The 20,455-nt window shown below is 32.8% G+C and overlaps 1 protein-coding gene and 1 long non-coding RNA gene across 2 annotated transcripts in view; both read left to right on the top strand.

Annotated features, from left to right (window-relative positions):
• The first annotated feature begins 1,950 nt into the window (after positions 1-1,950).
• On the top strand, positions 1,951-8,060 carry LOC146996315 (uncharacterized). Its single transcript, XR_015042181.1, has 3 exons — positions 1,951-2,309; positions 4,839-4,928; positions 7,916-8,060. It is a non-coding gene; the product is annotated as an uncharacterized LOC146996315 (long non-coding RNA).
• Positions 8,061-18,030: 9,970 nt separating this feature from the next.
• Positions 18,031-20,455, top strand: part of LOC118197035 (ankyrin repeat domain-containing protein 61-like) — a 95,058-nt gene continuing 92,633 nt past the window's right edge. The window contains exon 1 of the mRNA XM_085820726.1: positions 18,031-18,149. The gene's annotated coding sequence lies outside the window, so the exon portion shown is untranslated. The remainder of the gene's footprint in view (positions 18,150-20,455) is intronic.

Here is a 20,455-nt window from a genome sequence, read left to right on the forward strand (position 1 = left end):
AAGCCAAAGAATTTAGTGAAGAAGCGGATGGCGAACAATAGTTTAAAACTGTTGAAGAAATCGGACGAAAGAAAAAGAAATGTCACTTCGATTACGAACATTCTGATAAAAACCCTTAATCTCCATAGAAGAAAAGTTTAGGGAAAATGTCTTTTTTAGAATTTTGGATATTGTTTGGGTATCATTAAATGAAAGGATTTATGCAATGGAAAAATCACTGAAATAATTTAATTTCCTGGGTAATTTATCAGAAATTGATAATGCAAATTTAAAAATAAAATGCAGTAAATTAGAAAACTTGTTACAGTGTGGTGACAATAAAGATATTAACACAGACCTTTATGACGAAATAGCCCCCATAGCACAAAACATCCTCAGGATGTCCTATTTAAGTCGCAATATCCCGGGACATACTTAGGATGTCCTAAGGATGTTGATTCTCAGATGTCCTGAGGAGATCGTAATTTAACATCCTGAGGATGTCTTATTTAAGTCGCTATGTCCCGGGATATGACAGGATGTCCTGAAGATGTTGATTCTCAGATGTCCTGAGGAGTTCACCAATTTCACATCCTGAGGACATTCATTCTGCATTGTCCGGAGGACTTTCGTTGTCAAACATTTTGAGGATATTTGTTCTCAAATTTACCAGTTTTAATTTTTTGACATTGCACATCTGAAACTTGCACATTATTTTATTTTTCATATGTATTTTACTAAGTTGTTTCTAAATGCTGTACATTAAAAATATTCATATGATTGATGATTTATTCTTGTTATTTTGTTATTAATTTTAACTGCTATTTTTTCTGACGTTTTTAAAAATTTATTTAGTCATGGAAAAGATTTTTTTCAATGGATTAGCATTTTTTAGAATATTTGCAAAATTCTAAATAACATATATTTCTTTTTATAAAAAATGTATAAATTACATGTATAATTACTTACAGATTAGAAACCCTACTACAAATACATGTAAAATTAGATATAGATATATTTAATTACGGAAACGAATTTTTTTTTTAAATTTGGGTATAGAGACATTAGGTATTTTTTGGAAGCAGGAAACATGAAAAATTAGCAACTGCCTTCGCCGGGAATCGAAGGACGGACCTCTGGAATACCGGCCCAGTGTGCAGAACCACTACACCACGAAGACACGCTAGGTGTGGTGGTGGTGTATTTAATTATGGCAAAGCACACTAGGGCTATCTGCCTAAGGGGATGATGTCTTCGTGGAGGACTTTCTAAGGGAAACTGGCTCGTATACACGTTACACGTGGGGAAAACCAGGAAAAGACCCATGCAGCCAGCCCGTTCGCGGGATTCGAACCTCGGATCACACTACCAGGGTTCAGCGACTTTACCGCTCGGCCGCTGGTGGGCCGAAGACACGCTAGGAAAGCGGGAGAAATACCTTATATTACTTCCCTTTTTAAAAGGCGACTTTTTTTTTAAGGGGATCCAATCACTAAATCCTGGGTGTGGATATACCTCATCCAACACCTTTTTAGTTCGGGTGCCACTGTAGAAACATTAGGATTTTTGGGGGAAGCCGTAGAGATGAAAAATTAGCAACCGCCTTCGCCGTGAATCGAACCACGGACCTCTGAAATACCGGCCTAGCGTGCAGAACTATTACACCACGAAGGCACGCTAGGAAAGCGGGAGAAATACCTCATAAGGAAAATTTTTTTCCTCTAATTACAGGACAGAAAATGTTTTTAAACCGCGCGATCTGTTATTGATATTGAATTACAGTCGTGCGATAATTTCGCAGTAAAGATACATCTCTGATGACTATCCAAGATTCTAGAAACTTTGGTCTTATATAGAGATAGTCGTCTTATAGAAATAATGCTTAATATCAATATTTATTTATAATCTCAGAACTATTGGTCACTTTCAGAAGTGGTCGTTTGAGAGGCGATATTCTATATATTTATTTACTGATACTCTCAGATTCCAAAATTTGTTTATATTCTCAGAAATATTGGACGGAAGGTGGTCGTCCCATACATGCAAAATTTTACATTTCATTAAAAATGAATTCGGCATTATTTAACTATTTCCCTATTAATTAATTAATTAGATAAAGAAAAAATTAGGAAATAGTACTGTTTATTACGGAATAATGTAGGAAGTTCTACAGAACTATATTCTTTCGCGTCATTGCACATTGTATCCGGCAAACTACTAGTTCCTCGTATTCTTCCGCAAATCCGTAAACATCTGTCTCATTTGAAACGAAATCCAAAATGGCTGCGCCATGAGGTTAACTTGTATGGATATTTTTTGTTGCATGAAAGGTAAGTTCATTTGCAATACTTGTATGTTTACTTTTTTTGCTTTTCGAATTTATGTCATTTTGACAGTTAAATGTTTCACAGCTTTATGAATTGTTACCATTCTGTCGTGAATTACGTGTATCTCAATGGCTGGCTGTCTTTTCAAATATCTAATTTGCCCTGCTATCCAAATGTTTATGACTGAATTTTTTTTAGTCTAGTTTATGCATTCAGTTTCAAAATAATATGTGTGATCAGATTGCTTATTATTTTATTGCAGCAATAAATTTATGTTAAAATAGTTTGAACAATTGTATAAAATTAAGAGTTTGCATTGTTTTGTCCAAAATATGTATGGTTGAAACATTATCTTAATCTAGTTTGTAATTCAAGTTTTTTGGGGGTACTGTTCTGTTATTGGGACCAGAATCGGAAATTTATGAACCTGTGTTCGTAAGTATGTGCATAGATGTGTATATGTAGACACACAAACATACAAATATACAAGCATACATAAATACATTTCTGAACCCGGTCCTGATAACAGAACAGTACCTTTTTTTAATCTTTTCTGAATATTTTATAAAGGGATTAAGCGTTTTTCAAACTGCATATCATTTTAAGATTCGACTTGCAGGAAGACAAAATATGGTCATTCAATCAAATGCTTATGATTGCTTTTAACATTTTCTCATAAACATTGTTTGCATTTTTATTGTATTTTAGATATTTTAGTTATGTAAAGTGAACATGAGAATATTAGGAAAGCTGAAAAATATGAATAGCTACCATAATACATGTATTTTTTCATCAAGCCCATTGTTTTAGAAACCAATGCACCATTATTATATGCTGGCTTATTTTATAGTTATATGCAGTTTAATTTTATGATCATGTTACTGTAGTATTGTCATTATAATAAAAATATTGATAATTTTTGTTGAATCTTGCAAGTTGCCTAACATTCAGAATTATTACTAGCGAATTTTACTGATAGGTTTTTTCGAGTTGACATAATCTGTCTGATAAACAAAATAAACTGGTGTTTAAATTATATGCATTTCTCTTAATGTTTCATTGAAAGTGAGATGGAAATATAAATGCTATCCAGAAAAGTGAATTCTTTTTGCCTGAAATAACAAAGTGTACTAAATGAATAATGTTTATATCATTTTAGAAATGTCAATATTAAAGTTTCTCCTCCTTCTTTTCTTTGATTTTGAAAGAATTTATAATAAAATAATATATGCATAAGTGTAATTAATGTAAAGTGTCATTCAATAATATAATTTATTTTTACTGATATTTTTATATTTCTTATCTGGGTTTTCTTTTGGTGTTAGAAGGAGGAAGAGACTGTAATGTTTTAATTAAGGAAATAATTAAAACATTACAGCCTTTTAAATAACACAGTTACAGTAATGTTTATTGAAGCAATCAGTACTGTGTGATTGCCAGTGATTGACCGAATAATGTTAAAATGCATTGTTCATAAGGAAATTTGCTTATCTTTGTGTTATAGATTTTATTTTGACACAAGCTGAAATTTGAATTATTGGAAGCACTTTGAAAACCCAAATTATTTCCTGAATCATTAATCAGGCCAATATATAACATACAAATTTTCATACAAAATTATTTCTTTGAGCATATTATAAAGAGCTCATTTAATTTTATTATTTGTACAAATTTTAGACAAAAGTAGCATGTAACAGTTAAAGATTTATTGAAGCGTACTTGTTACTTGTGGTAACAAAGAAGTGTAAAAGATAATGCCACATTAGCGAACATGACGATCATTGATGCTTAGTTTAGTAATTTAATAATATATTGAGAAATGCTGGGAACTTTCAAAAGTAGACATTTCGGAAATGATGGGCTTGATAAGAAATTTACATGGTTTTATTATCTTTAGTTAAGAATGGATTTTAGATGTTCATGTGAAAGAATTCTGTTTAATTATATGTGAAAGAATTGTTAAAGTTTGGCATTTAAAAAAATGAATTAATAATATGCAATTATCTTTTTATTATACATATATTACTATATATTTCTAATGCGCTATGTAAATGTCAGTGCTAAACAATTGAGATACTATTGTCAGGGCAATCTTTTCTTATACATGAAAAATTCTGATACTTTCTTATCATCTGCCCTCACAGCTTCAACTTATACTAAAACAGCAAGAGTATGCACACGATAATAGCAAACTATGAATATGCATTTACATGCTTTATATTTAATCTTTATTTCTGAATAGTATTCCATTGGATGAAAAATATGTGAATATTGACCCAATATATATATATTTGTGTGTGTGTGCATCCTAAAATTTCTTGTTTCTTATAAAGTGCTTATTTGAATTACTACTTGTGAACAGAGCAGTAGATATGAACCATAAACTAACCATTTTGCCAATTTTCACAGTTTTGCAGATAGTCAGAAAGCACCAAAATTTGTAATAATGTTAAGTTTAAATGATGTTCTATACTTTTGTGTTAATTTTTCTATTCTATTAATTCTATTACTGTGTTATCAAACTTTCTGCAGGAATTTCAACTGGTTAAGATGTTATTACCATGTGGAGAAGAATTTGGTTTTCAAGCTAGAAAAAATTGCAGCTGAAGGATTTTGTAGAAGGTCAGTCAAACTGGTTTTAGTTAATTATAATTTAATTTTGGGTGAAGAATTCTCAAATTTATTTATCATAAGTGTCTAAAGGTCTTCTAAATTAAATTCTGCTTGTTTTTGAAATTTTTCATGACATTCATTCTTTGATTATTATTATTATTTTTTTTTTTAATTTACTAACTTATATCCAGGCACATAATGTTGCATTTAATGCCATACCTTAAATATTGTAAAATGTTAAAATAATACATTTCACTTAAAAATGTGGTTATGACAGTAAATTTTCTGTTACATTTAATCATATCTATAAACATTGGTATACATCATTTTTCAATAATCTGTATATTATTTTGTGCATTTCTTTTACATCCAAGATCTGGCATATGACTTGCTTTTCAAACTGATAACATGGTGTAATAATGTAATCTAATGGTTAAAGTTTACTATGGAACGGGCCAAATTTAATAAATTATTCTTTGATAGAAATTTATTCATGTGTTCAGTGTGTCTCATCTCTTTAAATTGCTAAAGTAAATTTTATGTACTTGCATTTAGGAATTTTGACTGTATCAGAGTAATTTTGTTTCAGTTATTATAACATGCAAGGGAAAAAATTCATTCACAGCTCCGTATTTAAAATTAGTTAATTAAAGTCCTTAATAAAGAGGGATGTTTTGTTGTTTTTAATGTCGATGCCACATTAAGGGTTACTTTTTAACCTAATTTAAAATTTTCATTACTTTAACATGTCCAATAATTGTTATTTTAACTCCGATATTGTAATAATATCAAAATTCCTTACTTTTTGATAGGTAATCCAAATGTAAAACAAGAAAAGAAAAAATTAAAATCTAGAAGTATATTTATTTCATACCTCTAACAAATAAAAACAACACAAGCACTTTTTACTGTCTATCTGCATAGTGTGGCATTTCCTGTAAGACTGAGATTTGTATGGTCAAATCCATGTTTCAGTTAAAGGAAAATGCATGCACAGTCTTCTGATTTTCCCTTCGATTAGGGATTCTGTATATACTAGCATAAGAAATATATTAGTTAATGCAGTGTTATACATCAATATTTATAGACAATTATTGTGGCTATGTTTATTATAATTTTGTTCACTGTAATGGCTGGAGTGCCTAAACCATCATGCTGTGTAAACAAAACTCAAATCTTCATCTCTGCATACTGCTCCACTAGTGTTTAAACCACTGAAATGGTGATTATGGTAGAACATCTTTGGTAAAAATTTACTCTACTGTAACCCTCGGCGAATCGTTTCTTTTTTTTATATCAAGATCGTCACCTGAGAGGATCGGCACCAATTTCACGGTGGCCACTACACAAAACCAAAATAAGAAGTCAAAGACATACACAAACTCTGTGTCCATGTACACATCGACCTATTAAAACAGAGAACTACACAAACTGGGCATTGTGCACTGCCTTAACTTTGTCCATGTACACGTTGATCTATTTTCACTTTAAGAAAATCAGAAAGTTAAAAATATCATAGTTACCAGAAAAAATTTGCCACTGTCTTAACACACAGACAACCAAAAATACACAAACAGAGAGGAATAAGTTACCAAAAATACATATTTCCTAACATAAAAACATTAAACAACAAATCTTCTAACAAAAATTAACACACAGAGACAAAAAAATAAATGAAACGTCATTTTTTTTAACATACCTTTTTTTTCACATGCATATGTTTAGGCTTCCCACCACCATCCTCCAGGTAAGCAATTCAATTAAATTTTTTGTCTCTTAGTCACCTCAGACATACTCAAATGATGGTACCCACACCAAAATAATAAATAGCATGTTCAAAATATAAGACCATACCACTTCCGTGCAACCAAACACAGCAATTGAAAAGAATGGTAAGAACCAAAAACCTGGGACCGTACAAAAGGTTTACTATTAAAAAAAGTAGCCTAAAACTAAATTTATCACAGCACGTTGGCAATATTTGCAAAAATAACTCCTTTTTATTGACAAAAGAAAGTTTCCCCCCCCCCAAAGGCTACTTTCGCAAACATTATTAACATTAGGGTTACCCAAAAACTTATTTGACGCAATGGGCTTCCACATTTCACAAACAACCAATACCACTTTGCGATTTTTTTTTCAGACAGAAACCAAGGTGTACCATACAGTAAAGATTAGCCACATCTTCATTTACTACTGTTACAAGTACTTCTTTGGTAAATTTCTGCAGTTAAATTCAAAAGTTTAAAATTGCATTAACATGATCAGATTCAGAGTCATAGCTAGGGTTTTCAGCGCTCAGGGACAACTGAAGATTTCGTGCCCCCTACTGCTTGCCAAGGATGGAAAACATTTAATTCTAAAATGTTCTAACATCAGTTTGGCGCCTCTTGGATTCTGCACCCAGGGACAGATCCTCCCCTTGCACCCCTCTAGCTATGCCCCTGATCAGATTTTATTTTCTGCACGTAGCTAACAATTACTTATGTGTTGTCAGATAAATGTTACCAGATGCAGTTAATTGTTTTTTACTTGCCAATCTCATGAGACAAGTTTTTTTTGCTCCTGCAAGACTTTACTTTGTGTTGCAAAATAAATTCATTCTCACTCTTTTTGGACTTGCCTACACATTAAATTTAAAATAGTTTTATGAATAGGTAAGATGTGATTATCATAATTTTGTTTCTCTTTTTATCTTGGCAACTTTATATGTTGATTCAGTATCCAGGTTACCTACCAGTGGCTGATTGATAAAACTGCTCACATGTTCAGCTGGTGGTTTGAGTTTATTTTCTGACATAAAAAATTTTAAAAGGCATCCCCCATGTTTATTTTACTATAATCGAAAAATCAAATAATTGCTACTCTGTTTATAGGTACTAAATGTTAAAATATTTTAAATGCTTCCTTTAATTTGCATTCTAATAGTCATTTGTTTAAATTTAATTATGAATTATATTCACATATAGTAATTGTGAGTGTTTTTTTTATTTTAGGTGCTGTGAAAGGCAATGACAGAGATCCAATTTATCAAGAGTTCTTATATACATAAGAATACATGGATATAAGATAGTTTTTCATGAATTCAAATAAAATGTGATAAATTGGATTAATAAAAACCGTTTTGAATTTTGAAAAGTGTTTTTCCTCTGTTAATCATAATATAGTGCCATAAATTTCTGAATGTGTTTATTTTTCATCCAAATAAATAGCTTTACAAAAATTTGTCATATTAATAGATATTGCATAATTTAGCATTATTATAAATATTGTTACGAATTTGCTATTTAAAAAGCTAATGTTAGTTAAGTTATAAATTAAATGGTTTTATTTCTCGCGCAGTGCAGCGCGTGACGAATATTAAAAGAAAGCTAAGCCGGAAAAATTAAAAATACAAGAGCGCGTGCGTTAAATAAATAAATATCTCTTTTTGATTTCGAGAAAGTGCTGGAAAATTCTAGCGCGTGATTTTAAAATCTTATAAAAGGAGGAAAACATCTCAGTTTGTAGTAGTTGCTTAATTTGTTGTTGTTTAGAAAACTGCTCTTGTTGATTGTAGCGAATTCGCGGATTAGCGTTCTTTAGCTGTTTTGAATTACGTTCTATTGGATATTTGAGTAGTTAAAAGATAACTACTGTGAGATATTGTAATACTGCATGATAATTTGAGAAAATTTAAGCATTTTTGTTGTGATAATAATAAATTTTTGTTCATTTTTCATCGGACTTGTGCATTCATTTCATAACGAACCCGTACGCACGCAACAATATTTATTATAGCAGATTTAGCTGAACTACTTTTTTAGTCTCTTTGCAGATGAAGTCACAAAGGTAAGTGGTTAGATATTTTTCTGTATTCCCCATTAAGTAATTTTATCTAATAAATTACCATTACTTATATACTAAAGGTGAAAGAATAAGCTTTCCTTGAAGATACAAAAATTTGCAGATATTTCAAAAAATTGGTATACGTAAAAAAGTTCTTAAATTGCCACATATGCAAAACTGAAAATGTTATATATGAAATAGTTCAGAAATATAAATATTTTCACTATTTTTTAACTATAATTCACTGCATTTGTTATATATAATCACAGTTTAAGGTAGCAGTGCTTTTCTCACTGTGATTTCTCATGTATTTTGATTCATAAATACACATACATAAATCCACGTATTTTGTTTTCTCTTTTGAGACCGAATAAAAAATGAACTAAACATTCTCGTTGACATTGAGAGTTGAATAAAAGCTCACCTCAAAATAAAATGAATTAATAAATTTATGGAAAATTTTACATTGCCTATATTGAGCAGAAAGAGTAAACTGAATATACTTAATGGAATTAATAATTGGTAGAGTTGATAGCAGAATAAAATGCCTTAATTGCATGGTAAACAGTAGATCTTTTGAAGTTTTTCTATGTTGCGTAAAATGCAGATTTAAATTTTTGATATTGATTGTCATATAAATGGCAATTACTGTTTTATTTTGCTCTGAAATGAATGGTTAGTAATAAAATTCTGGATGAGACATCCTTTAACATGTGCTAGAATTTACAAAGTTTAATTTGGTGCTGATTTCAACGGGTAAATTTCATTTTACTGAATTTTGCATAAAATAATACCAATGAACCATTGCAAATTATTTTCAGAACTTTTTTTTAATCTAAAAGGGCTATTAGTTTTGAAATGTGACTTCATATCGTCAGTCGTAAACTTGTTTCGCTTTTCATTCAAGTCTTGCCATTTCGCAAAATTTAACATATTTACCTTTAAAATCTAATATATTATTGACTAACAAGCCAAGCTATTTAAAAGCATTACACACAGTTCTTAACAATGCTTTTTTTTTAATTTTTAATCTGATTGATTTAAAATGCATTTAATTAATGATATATCTAATTGAAAACATTTTAATATTTCTACATAATTACATGATATATTTCTTCATTTTTCAAATATATAGAAGATATATAACTTTCTGGTGTCAGTATCTTATAAAATGTTTTGCTATTTCCACCGCCCCATCTGTATTGATAATCTATGCATTCATAAACTTTTAGCCTCTTTGAGTGACTGCTAAAATCTGAGGCCTTTCAGATTTTTTTTTAATTGTGTAAGCAGAAAGATAGAATTTTAGAAGAGCTTCTTGAGTTACCTTTTGAATGATATAAAGAATTGTTAACATAATGTCAAATTTTTACAACTAAATATTAAATATATAAAAAAGCCTGCAGCATTCTCATGTTACGAAAACATATTTATTTATTCTGAGGCTAGGAATTGATTTAGTTTTAAAAATACAATTTATTCCTTTTAACAATTTCCCAGCAGTGTCATCAAAACACTATAAATTCCTTACATGTTTCAAAGAAAGATGATTCATTTATGTAAAGATTATTAAATGGGTAATTTTATTATTCAATTTTTAATACAAATTAACTGAAATTAGAAACTGATTTTGTAAAATAATTTAAGTATGAATAATTCAATTTGGGGGCTATTGGATGTTTAAAAATGATCAAAAGATTTTTAATATCTTAAAAATAAAAGCAAAATTTTCAGTTTTAATATTTTGTATTAATAATTCATTTTAATTTCCTTGCTCAGTTTTAATATATTCACAAATTCAGATTTAAAAACAAAATAAGTTGTATAAATATTTTCAACATTTCTGATTTTTCCATAGTAACCATAGGAGAACGATTTGAGACTATCTGTGTAAAAAAAAAGTAGGTTTTAGATCATCACACCTTCACATACTTTCACTGGAATTTTCCTCTGTATATATACTGGGATGTGACACTAAGCAGTTGAGAGTATGTATTTAAGAGCTTAAAGGGATATTGTAACTAGTGTTTCAAATCCTGATAACATCCCATACGCTGTCGGTGGGACGTAGATAGGATGTCCTAAGGATATACTGGGATGTGACATTAAGCGCTCAGGAGGATGAGTTTAGGAGAAAATTGGGATATTACGGGATGTCCTGAGGATGTAGTAAGTAGGACTTTAAATCCTAATAACATCCCATACGCTGTCGATGGGACATAGATAGGATGTTTTTAGGATATAATGGGATGTGCTTAGGAGGTTTGTGGGATATCCCGGGATGTCCTGAGGATGTAGTAAGTAGGAGTTCATATCCTAATAACATCCCGCACGCTGTCGATGGGACTTGGTTAGGATGACCTGAGGATATCGCGGGATGTGACATTAAGCACTCGGGAGGAGGTGTTTAGGAGGTTCGCGGGATATCCTGAGGATGTGCGCATATCCCGCGAGCAACATCCTTGGGATATCCCAAGGATGTTTTTGTGCTATGTGGGAGTAGCTTTGAAAGATATTTTTACAACCGATACGAATGACACATTCGATATTCTGAACTTAATAGTGTCAAATAATTTGTGCTTCCCGAACTTGAAGATCATACTGAGAATACTACTTAGCATTCCTGTTAGTGTTCCTAGTATCAAAAGATCATTCTCCAAATTAAAATTGATCAAGACATGTTTATGGTGAAATATATCGCAAGAAAGAATAAATTTACCTTGATTGCCACTGAAAACGAAATCTGTTAAGAGATAAGATGCAAAAGAAATTATAGAAAAGTTTGTAAATATGATAAGCAGAAAAATAAATTATTCTCGTTAAATTGTTAAACAAATTTCAACAAATGCTTTCTTCAAAACATCCTTCTCCTATAGAGAAATTAAAAAAAAAAAAAGTCGGGGGCGAGGACTTCAGCTATTTTGCAGGCGGGTGCTGGATAACCTTGCGCCGGCGCTGGCAACGACCATAGTTGATAACACACATTTATTACTATTTACAAATATAGATTACATTAGGATTACAGTTAATTAAAATGGTATACGAGCGATCGAGCGACGTCTGCTCCGCTCGCCAGCTAATCCTCGTCTTCTTCCGAAGGCGGGAAACACATGCTGACGCAATGCATACGTCACACAGTAGGGGATTAGGGAATATCATGACATAACATTTCCCACATTCGGCCATCATGACCGGACAGGCGACCTCGCCTGAAGCCACATAGTATATCATCAAATTAAAAAAAAATTATTATAGCATAGTAACATTGGTATAATAAAAAAAAAATAATCTTTAGATACAAAGCTGAAGATACTTACACAAATGGAGCAAAAAAATAGATTAAACACACCACAGCAGTTAACTAAAAATAAAAAGAACATTAGTATGACAAAATGAATTAAAAAATTGATACGAGGAAAAAAAAAATATTAGAAAGTTATCAGGTGTCATCTGTCCAAACACAGGGGGACCTATAATGCTGACAGTTGTATAAAAATCAAGTGATACGTTCAATATTGTCGGACCAGGGTTTCATGTATTCAGCACAAGTAGATGTTTTGGATGGTCCGTCGAAAAATGCACACTTTTCCACATCATATGTGTCATTTTGTTTGAGCCTGGTGACTTTATAAGGTCCGAGAAATTTCTGTTTGAGTTTTAGACCAGGGCCAAACTGAGTTCGTTTGATAGCCACGAGGTCATGAAGTTGAAATTTTTGTGCCTGTTTTCGTCGCAAATTATAAGTACGGCGATTTTCGTCTTGCACTTTAGAGATTTGCTGTTTTGCGTCCTTACGGAGATCGTCACGCTGCTGAATGAATGCAGATTTGATCTCCTCGTCGATTAGAGCAGCGATGTTTATGTCGTTTTGCGATTTCATTTTAGTCCCAAAGAGAAGTTCAAAGGGAGTAGAATTGATGCTACGTTGAAAAGTTGAATTAATAATTTGTTGCACGGCGGGAACATGGCGGTACCATTGCTCCGGGTTGGTTATGGAGAGTTTAGAAAGGACAGCAATAATAATGGAGTTCAAACGCTCAACTTGACCGTTCGATCGTGGGAGGCCACCTGTAATAAGAACGTGCTTTATTCTCTGTGTGTCACAATAGTTTGCAAATGCAGTAAATTTGAATGCAGGTTCTCGATCAGAGATAATCCGTGAAGGATTTCCGAAGACTGATCTTTGAGATTCCAGCCGACTGATAACTTCATCTGCGTCTGTAGACTTTGTCGGATAAAGCCACACGAATTTAGTAAACGAGTCTATAACTGCCAAAATATGTTTGTATTTCTTTGATGTGGTGGCAAGGGGACCTAAGTGGTCGATATGGTACGTGTGCAAAGGTGCGTCGTCTTTGTCAATGGGGTGCAGAAGTCCCTCTTGTTTGCCACGCTTTCGATTATTGAGGATGCATGGGATGCAGTTATGGATACACCGCTCAATTTTTTCTTTCAGATTTGGGATAAAATATTCGCTGTTTAAAAGTTCTTGAGTGCGGATTACGGCGAAGTGGCCTCGTTCGTGAGCTGCTTTAATGACATTTGCCTGCATATCCTCAGGCACCACAAGTAAGTCAATGCCGTTGACGTTTTTGTACAGGAGATTGTTCTTAACGAGAAAGTTATCATACGAAGGCGTTGTTTGAAGGAGTGCTTTAATAGCCGTAATATGCGCGTCGGTTTCTTGTGCTTTGCGAAATTGGAGGAGGACACTGTCTTGGATAGTCATGCAACATGGACTGCGACTAAGGGCATCCACGTGAGCCATCTTTGAGCCGGTACGGTGCTCAATTTCGTAGTCAAAATCTTGGAGATATAAAACCCATCGGGCTATTCTCGAATTGAGTTCCTTTTTATTTAAAGTTTGCACAAAAGCGTTGCAGTCAGTGATAATTTTAAAATGTGAACCAAGGACGTAAATACGGAACTTTTTTAAAGCTTCAACAATTGCAAGGACTTCGAGTTCATAACTGGTGTATTTACGCTCATTGTCCGATGTTTTCTTTGACATGTAGTACACAGGGTGAAAGCTGTTATCGTTCATAGATTTTTGTAGTAGGACTGCCCCCAAGCCATCAATGGATGCGTCGGTATGAATTTCGATAGGACTCTTTTGATTAAAAATACTTAAAACTGGTTGTTGAGAAAGCAAATATTTTAATCTGTGAAATGCGGCTTTCTGATCAGCATTGAAAGGGGGTGTCCTTACGAAGGAGATCACTAAGGGGTTTTGCAATGCTAGAATATGAGGGGATGAATTTCCTAAAATATCCCGTGAGACCGAGAAAGCGTTGGACGTCTTTCGTACTCTTAGGTTCGGGGTAGTTAATTACAGATTTTGTTTTCGAAGGGGAAGGAAAAAGTTTACCACCTTCAGCGATATGTCCAAGAAATTCGATTTTTTTGTGAAGAAATTGACATTTACGAAAATTAACTTCTAGACCATATTCACTAGCAACTTTGAGTACTTGATTGAGACGATGAATGGCCTCATTTTCATTTTTGGCGGGAATAACTACATCGTCCATGTAGGGTAAAACATAACCTCTGACAATTAAATCACGAAAAACATAATTTATGAAGCGCTGGAATACTGAAGGGCAATTTGAAAGACCAAATGGCATTCGAAGAAACTGGAATTGTCCATTGTGAGTAACAAAAGCTGTATATGGTTTACTTTCGTCCGCTACTTTCACATGAAAAAATCCGTTACGTAGGTCAAGAGTACTAAAAATTTGGGCGTCTTGCAGTTTATCCAAAATGTCATCAATAAGAGGAAGAGGAAAATGATTCTTAATTAAAAGTCGATCAAGTTTCCTATAATCGATGCAAAGACGGGTTGTACCATCTTTTTTACGCACCACGAGAACTTGACTGGCATATGGAGATGAATAAGGTTCAATAATTTTAAGTTTCAACCATTCATTTATTTGTTTGTCAACAATTTCCCGTTCAACAAAAGGAAGGCGTCTAGGAGGGTGAAAAATCGGTTTATCATCGGATAGAGTGATATTAAGTTTAATATCTGTTGTCTTTGTTTTATTTGGGACATGCGAATTCAGCAAACGTTCTGCCGCAGCACGAATTTCTTTGGAAACATTTGAACCAATATCAAAAGCTGGAACATCGTCATTTATTGCAAAAATGAAAGATTCAGGAGCAGTTTCAAAGCATTGCTCGGAAGGTTTTGAAAAATATATACCGTCTGGTGTAATAGTTAATTTAGCATTTGTAATTATGTCACATCCTACAATAAGAGAAAATTGCATAGAATGATTTGGAACAACTGTAATATTAGCCGGAAAGTCCTGATTATCAATGTTGATAATGGTTTGAAAGTAGCCAATAATAGGAATTTTCAAGAATCCGAAACCAGTTAACACTCCAGAATTATTTGAAAGTGGTGGGGAACCAAGTTGAATTCATGTGTTTTCGTTCAGTAATGTGACCTCACTTCCAGTGTCAATTAATCCAAAAACTGTGCTATTTAGTATAACGACAGTTTTACACAGATTACCGTGAGAGGTTTGTACTGTATTTACTTCGGCAGCTGGAGTGGAAGTCTCATTTGATGTAGTGGGGCGGCAATCCATAGATTTATGTCCAAAACGACAAGTTAGACACTTTGGGCCAAGAGAACGATTAGGACAGGACCGTGAGAGGTATCCGACCTCATCGCAGTTAAAACAAGTTTGTGGTTTAGTTTTAGATGGACCAGTATTATTAAATTTGGTGTCGTGTTGTTGGTCTGAATTGTTTCGTCCAGTACCACGTCTGGGGCCATTATTCGTATTTTTAAAATTTGATGGATGAGAGATATTTGTATGTCTAGTCGTAACTACAGATTCATAAGTGCGTAGCTTTTCCTTGAATTCAGAATATGATTTTGCACCGTAGAGAATAATTTTATCGGCTGGGGTACCCAGTATTCCTTGAATGGTATACTGAATAACAGAAGCCTCGTCGATAACACCGTCCCCACGATTCGCAATTTCGCGCATTGCGATAAAATATTGCAAAGAGCTTTCATTCGAGCGCATTTTTCTTCTTTCGAGTTGTTTATGAATTTCAATAGACGTAATTTTATTGGAGAACTCATTAAGTAATACTGTTTTAAACATGTCGTATGAATTGAGATTCCGTTGTGAAAACAAAAAAGTTTTAGCAGTACCCACAACAAGTCTTTTCGCAAAAACTAATTTTTGCTGGTAGGTAAGATTTGGGAATAATTGGAAATTATCCTCTATATCGTTGAAAAAAGCACGGACTGAATAGGAATCATTGCCTGAAAAGTTTCTGCAAGTGTTTGAAAGATCTCTCAAAATTAAACCATAAATCATGACTCATCTCGCGAATCTCGGTGTTCGCCGTCATATAAACACCGGAGCTACTCGAATTCAAATTTATTACTTCCGCGTCAGAAGAAACAACGCGATTTGGGCTTAGCGCCGTGGAGGGAGGGGAATGGGGAACAGAAGAACTTAGACCTACAGGCGTCGGTGCACTGTCGGTGTTTGAAATTGAATGATCGTCATCGGATAAAAAACTAACATCTAGAGAATTGTGAAAATCCGTCAGATTAGTGAGCGCATGAAAAATTTTTTCACATAAAACATCTTTTTTAGTGGAAGCTTCCAAATGTAATAAATTCGCCACTGATATAAAATCTGATAAAGAGAAATGTTTTAATAAAAGTTCTTTATGTTTTGCCAAATCGAAACTGTCCGGGAACGCAGCAAAATTTCGCATTCTCTTTCGCGAAGAATGATCAAAATCGGAATATCCGAGCACGGTATTAAATAATTTAATAACTCGTGTTGTGCCATATTTAAGAGAATTCGCTATCAATGGCATATCACCTAATTTTAGGGCCATAGTTCTTTAAACAGTAAAATAGGACAATATGAATATGAAATAGGGTATGTATGAATGAGAATTAAACAGTATAAACACAGCTTAAAATCGTAATACTAATAAATTATGAACGAATTAGGGAAAAATGGGCCTACCTAACTTCGGGGCAGTCCTTATAGTCCAATATATATCTTGGCCAATCCAATGTAATCCAAAATCGAATTTCGATTTAACGTCCAAAATCAGAAGAATGGACAAGTAGCATGTAACATCATTCACATACGTCGTCTAGCTTGAAGAAGAATATTAAATCATCATAAAGGCACGTCTTCATTCACATACGTCGTCTGGCTTGAAGAAGAATATTAAATCGTCATAAAGGCACGTCTTGCCTTTGTTAGCTTTCTGAACGTCTTTAGTGATTGCTGGTGTCTAGGGTTCGATTAAGGCATGCACAAAAGGCACGGTCGAGCCCCCAAAATGTGGGGAAAGGCAACGACCATAGTTGATAACACGCATTTATTACTATTTACAAATATAGATTACATTAGGATTACAGTTAATGAAAATGGTATACGAGCGATCGAGCGACGTCTGCTCCGCTCGCCAGCTAATCCTCGTCTTCTTCCGAAGGCGGGAAACACATGCTGACGCAATGCATACGTCACACAGTAGGGGATTAGGGAATATCATGACATAACATTTCTCACATTAGTTGAAAATTTATTCATTACACTTTTAAGGAATAAAAACAATTCAGAATTTACCATACGTTCCATTCGTACATACGTAAAAAATATAGCAAGTGTTTCCAAATAACATTGAAGAAATTTTACAATTCCTTAATGCTGTTTATTTAATTCTTTTAAGTAAGAAATAAAAGCGCGAATATACGTTAACAAACTATGCGGTAAAATCCAGTTTAATAAATAACGAATTATTAAGCACAATATATGGTAACAATTATTAAATGCACTGTTAGACAAATTAAAATGAAACATATATTAGAAAAATAAGCAAGTGCAATCGGTATGAACGTTAAAATAACTAATAAACAAAGTTCCACAACATTGAAGTTGTACACATCACTCGACAGCCATGGAGATCACGAATAAGCTAGCGTAGGGTTGCTTTTAGTCGCCAATATTTCTTCCCGCGCCAAAGGTACACTATTAAGCATGCGCAGTAAGCGAAATTCGCTTAACACTGATCAACTCAATATGCGGTCTGCCATTACGCATCCCGGAGTATATGCTTCATTGGTTTCGCGAACTGTTAAATGACATGCCAATCATTTCTTTTGAAGCGACTGAAGTAGATCTTTTATTTGAATGCAGGTGGGCTCCTCTTTGTTTAGCTTCAATGCTCCCAGGGTAGGTGACTCGAGTCACAGCCAACTCTATAATGGCCTTGAAGCGCAAAAGTCACGTGATCAAGATGGTCGATTTGTTCTGACCAAGGAGGTCAGAGGTCTATTCTTATGGTGGCGTGTGGCTACGAAACTGTGGTCGTGAATTTTGTGGATATATATTTTGCCAATAGTGTTATGTAAGTAGATTATTTTGGTATTCTAAGTGATTTTAAATAACGTGAGCTTTATGTAATTATAAATAATAGTTTTATCTATATTTCGTTTTATATATTTTTAATTTTTAGATTTATTTGGGAAAATATGTAGCTGTTTTCGAGCCTATGTTTTAACAGTTGTTTCGTTTTAACAGCGAATGCATTTACTTTAGTTTGAACATTTTGAGTAGTATTGGTTTGACTATTTGTTTGGAAATCAGGAATTCTTTATTATTTTTGATTATTTGTTTCTAATAACATATTGGAATACAGAATGCCTCGACATTGCAGTGTATTTGGCTGCAAATCCAATTACGACAAAAATGAGAATGTCACTACTTACTCTTTACCTAAATCACCTAAAAGAAGAGCTCAGTGGTTAAGGAAAATTCCGAGAGATATTGTTAATAACTACAGATGCATTCATTCAATTGATTCCATATTTGTTTCAAAAGTATGAGGCTGAATACATATTATTAGGAAAATTTCAAACTGATGCTCTTGAATCACGTTTTGGAATGTATCGGCAAATGTCAGGTTCAAATTATTACATAAATTACCTACAATTATTAGAAAGTGAGAAGAAGCTTCGTTTTAAAAGCAATATTATAATTTCATCATCAAATATCAATATCTCTTTAACTTCTCTTTTACCAGATTATGATAAGGATTCTATCTTTACCTTTGTGAATATTGATGATTATTCAAATTTACTAGTTAATGATTTTTCTACAGAAAATGTTCCTTCTGATATTTTAGCAGTGCTAGCTTATATTTCAGGTTATGCTTCCATGAAAGAATTAAGGGTGGTAAAATGCAGTATTTGCCAGGACTGGTTGCAAAGTGTTCATTCGGTAGATATAGCAGATGATATTTTTGGTTTTCTTAAAGAATTAGATAGGGGTAAATTAACTTTACCGTCTGAAGTTGCTTTACTAACATCTTCAATTGTACATTTCTTATTTGGTGGAATTCTCGAAAGCATGGAAGATACATTTCTTATATTAGGAAAGCAACTGGGTATTTTATATAAGTTATCTTGCATACAGTTAGGTAGAATTAACTTTAATTTAACAGATTCTTGCATTTGTGGAATGACTTTGCAAACCCGATTAGAAAATATCTGTTTGATAACTTGTAAAATAATGTTAAATAATTACACAAAACATAAAAATGACAAAATTAATATAAAATGTTCATATAAAAAAGTTAAAAAATTTACCAGTTAATTTCAGTTAATAAGTCACAACTGTTTGTTTTTATGTATGCTTCTGCATAAATGATGTATGATATGTAGGATGTGTGTATATGGCACAGCTCCAAGTTTTATGAATCTATTTTTGATAGTGGAATAGGCCTGTAATTTGGGGACACCACTGTAAAAAAAAACGAGCCTAATCACTTACCTCTTCGGTGGTTTGGAAAAAGTGATACGACATAAAATTGGAGCTGGCACAAATAGAAGGTTGTCCTTTTTATGAATGTAATTAGCATTTAATTTGCCAAAATTTTCTTGAAAGATTTATTTATAGCATAACATGCATGTAAGTTTGTTTTTATACACAAATTTCCTAGCATTTAAGGAATTTTTAATTCATTTCCCTGTTTTGATAAAATTGTGATATTTAAGTTTTTATTAGTGAATGAAGTGATGAGAGATGACTATGAATATTTGCATTCTAAAAATTTATATAGCTGATGCGATGGGAGCGGCATGAATTTTTACAAAATATTCTGCTCTTAATATTTATTTTAGTGTTAAGAAAATCTAAATAAAATTTACATCTATAAACCTATTGAATTTTTCCCCCTTTGTGAATTTTATATTATTTTGGGAACAAATTTGATTTAGATTACATAAATGGATTCCATTTTTATTAAAATTGCAGAAATAACGTTTTTTTCTGGTGATTCTCAATGATATTTTTAGTTACATAAACAAAGTACAATTGTTTTAAAAATTATTGAAGATATTCATTTCACCGGCTGTGAAAATATTACACTATGAAAAATTTAATGCAAGTCATGCGACCTAGTCACGTTTATTAATTTTACTTATATTTATATTAAGAGAAAATTATTATTTTTGGCAAGTTAAATTTCGCGCTTATAGCGAAGAGAAAAAGATCGACTATTTTGATCACGTGACCTTCCGAAACTGATTTCGCTTCAAGGCCATGATAGAGTTGGCTGTGCTCGAGTCTAGATCGCTCGTTTTACTCCTTTCTCACGTTGTGAAAACGTCTTGCTTTTATTCTGTAGTTTCACCTCAAAATGATCAGAAGACG

This window comes from Stegodyphus dumicola, chromosome 7 (genome assembly GCF_044657685.1).
Source record: "Stegodyphus dumicola isolate Sdum_Otavi_A_Nest chromosome 7, ASM4465768v1".
In the NCBI taxonomy this organism is placed as follows: Eukaryota; Metazoa; Arthropoda; class Arachnida; order Araneae; family Eresidae; genus Stegodyphus; species Stegodyphus dumicola.